Source organism: Syzygium oleosum, unplaced genomic scaffold, assembly GCF_021117445.2.
Source record: "Syzygium oleosum isolate NSW1041296 unplaced genomic scaffold, Sole_v2.1 Sole_v2.02, whole genome shotgun sequence".
NCBI lineage: Eukaryota > Viridiplantae > Streptophyta > Magnoliopsida > Myrtales > Myrtaceae > Syzygium > Syzygium oleosum.
The window spans coordinates 23597294-23600624 of record NW_026607486.1 but is presented as its reverse complement, the minus strand read 5'-3'; the positions used below and the strand labels follow the sequence as shown (position 1 = coordinate 23600624).

Sequence of the window (3331 nt, the reverse complement as noted above, 5' to 3'; positions counted from 1 at the left end):
TAGTCTACTGTTTCAGAGGGGGCTTCTCTGTCAGATATAAGACAGTGAAAATTGAATGTTTGCTTCTCTGTGCTGTTTGGGAAGCTTAATTGTTGAGCAAGTGTACTCTTTTTTTATATTAATACACAACAGATTGTTTGGGGTGTTCGTCCGCAAGTTTGGAAGTTGAAATGACAGTTGGTATAGGAGTTGCTGATTGGCTGTTAATTTTTATCTGAAGTAGTTTGGCGGCTGGATTTGGAGATATAGTGACAGGAGAAGGTAAAGAGAGATTCATGTTGAGCAATTTTTAAGCTTTCATACGATGAAGAGAGAGAGAGAGTGTGAGAGATCTGCAGGTGCAAAGTCACTAATTGAGAAGAGGGAAGGTGTTGAAATTTTTTTCCTCAAAAGATTAGTTTGAAAGCCGCGGCAGTGTGTACCAGATTCTCCTCTGCCTGGCGTGCATTCACAAGATTGGTAGGTCGAGATCGGTCGCTTTTACTTGTAAGCTGTAACTAAATATACAAACAGGGCAAACCATTGCCTAAATTAAAGGAAAACAGGGTTAGAAAAACTGAGGGAGCACTCTTTTAGTCAATTCGTAAACTACACGGAAATGGGAACAAAGATGACAAGGGATTAAAGCCACAAAAGTACCAGGACAAACCATTCATTACTCTTTTCGATTCGCCGCTTCATTGATGACAATTTCATGGAAATGAATGTTAAAAGCATTTAACGATAGAGAGAAAGAGGGGGGAATAGCTGAGCCTTTGATTTAAGCTATCAAAATTACAAGTTCCAACCATCTATTCTTTCTTGACAAGTAGTCCTAATAAAAGATCAAATAATACACAAACAAGAAAGACATCTGACTGCTGCACATTATGCCTCAATCCCTGTATCCTCTCATCAGTGTTCTTCAGTTCATCTTGCTTGGCCTTCACGAGCACGAAGGTCACGATGGCAGGGCTCCTGGAGGAAAAGATGTCAATGGGGCTCTCCGGAGGCCGAGGCGAGCGCCTTCTTAATCTGCAGATCAAGACATCTTCGATAAAAAAGAAAAATAAAAGTAAGATTAGTACGTGTAAGTGAAAAAACAACGTGCTGACCTCGCAAGTACAAAACGGTATACTCAGACCAGTGAATTAAAACCTAGGATGGCATTAAGAACCCATCTCAAATAACAATGGCTTTAGAAAGAATGAGTAGTTCATGTTCAGCCTATTCTAGCATATCATAAGAGTATAATGGGATCTGCTGAAACCGTGATTTCGCATTTGTTGTTACAAACTGTGGTTGGGACAAAGCATACAAACTGTGAAACTTATGCAAGGGAGAAACCTTTGCAGCACTCATGACAGGCTGTGCATCAATGCCTGAGCTCTGCATTGCTTCTTGGGCTTTCTTTGAAGCCTCGAAAAGAGCTGGGGAGTTCTCCAGCTTTCTGCAACAACGAAGCCGCAACATCTACACCCGGTTTCAGAGCATCTGCAACAATTTGGAAAATACTCTGTGCAGTGTTTAAAAATCCCGAGCTCACTTCCTGAACGTGGTCAATCGTCTTCTCAACCTGCCAATTCAAATTTCAGAAGCAACTTCAAGATACCAATAACAGGGCTTTCACCGTTGAAATAATCTTTGCGACTCTTTACTAAAAAAAAAAAAAAAAATGCAGGAACTTTTACCTCCGTGATAGAAGAGAAAATCTAGTCTTTGGGGAGGCTGACAGCTCCAGCTTCATGGGGAGGCGAGAAGAGAGCAATGGAGCAGAGAGCGGCGAGCGCCGGAGCAAGGACGGAGTGAGCGTCGAAGCAGGGGCAACCTTAACGTGCTTCATCCTGTGGTTCAGAACCAATAACAGTTGGGTATAACAATATTTCTGCCCCTTGCAAAACCGGGAGGATCATAGTCCACTCTAGATCCAAGGCAATCATACAGCCAAGCTTTTATCTTACCATCAATGGCAGTGGAGAAAATAAACTGCAATAATGAAAAAGTGAGTTATATAGTCGACTCTGGGAAACTGCTGTCAAAATAAATTTACCAGCTGGACATCTAATTCGGAAAAACTGGTAATACAGTCTGCTTGAAATGATAGAGTATAAGCCAAGAAAGTAGAAAGCGGCAAACTGCTCTCAAAGCAGATGAACCTGAATATTTTCCTTGTAACGTGGGCAGACTGAATACACTGGAGCTTCATCGGAGCAGGGGTGGCCTTAATGTGCTTCCTTGGCTATGGTGGGGGAACAGCCACTTGATGAACGCTGGAGCAGCGAGCGAGTGAGCGAGCGTCGGATCGCGAGAGAGGGAGACCTTTGCTTCGTGGGAGCAGGGGTGGCCTTAATGTGCATTGTCGGCGAGGGCGGAGGAACGACCGCTTGACGAACGCCGGAGCTGAGAGCGAAGACGAGGGAGACCTTTGCTTCGTCGGAGCAGGGGTGGCCTTAATGTGCTTCGTCGGCGAGGGCAGAGGAACGAGAGCTTGACGAACGCCGGAGCTGAGAGCGAAGACGAGGGAGACCTTTGCTTCGTCGGAGCAGGGGGTGGCCTTAATGTGCTTCGTCGGCGATGGCTGAGGATGGCCGCTTGACGAACGCCGGAGCAGCAAGGAATGGCGGACCAGCGAAATCTCAGAGCGAAAAATTCAAAATTTGTGTGCAGGGCAGAGAGGGGGAGACACCTGTTTGCTTTTCTTCTCCTCCTTCGGATGAGGAAACGAAAGGACGGATAGGACTTAGGAATAAGAGAGAATATGCGAAAAAAGCAGAGCATCGGCTAGCGCTCAGGCTAGGTGAGAGGATAAAAATTACTTTTTTGTGGAGGAAATCGGGGACTGGTGAGCCGGCCCCACGGATCCACGTGGAGCCACATGGCGCTTTATGAGTGGTTCGGGACCACGCTGACTTGGCGATCCGGAACTACCTAATATTTTCTCATTAGTTACTAGTGTTATTACCAGTCAGTCACTCACTCGGATAATCTCATTCGACGTGGTTGGTCGGTGTATCAGAGGCCGACACGCGCTCTTCTCTCTTCTCTCTCCCGTTCGCTCCTCCTCCACCACCTCCTCGCGTGCTGTTATGGGGACGGTGGAGAGAATAGAGAGAGAGAGATGCTCATTAGACCTTGAACGGTCAACTTCGAACAAAAGCCAATTTGAGACCATCTCTCCTCCCTTATATATATATATATATATATTAAAAATGGAAGCTCGCCTTTTGCGGGCGGGTGGATCCGTGGATGGACACTCGACAGCTTTTCTTGCTCTTTTTTCAATTCTTCTCCTTTGTTATATATATTAACAAAGCAACGACTGAGTTATAAGGATGAAAGGGTAGGTTGCTAC

At 45.3% G+C, this 3331-nt stretch overlaps 1 long non-coding RNA gene across 1 annotated transcript; it reads right to left on the bottom strand.

Annotated features, from left to right (window-relative positions):
- Nucleotides 1-734: 734 nt before the first annotated feature.
- LOC115667216 (uncharacterized) lies at nt 735-1773 on the bottom strand. The gene is made up of 2 exons (XR_004004020.2): nt 1671-1773; nt 735-1555 (listed from the first exon to the last, which is right to left on the bottom strand). It is a non-coding gene; the product is annotated as an uncharacterized LOC115667216 (long non-coding RNA).
- Nucleotides 1774-3331: the final 1558 nt, after the last annotated feature.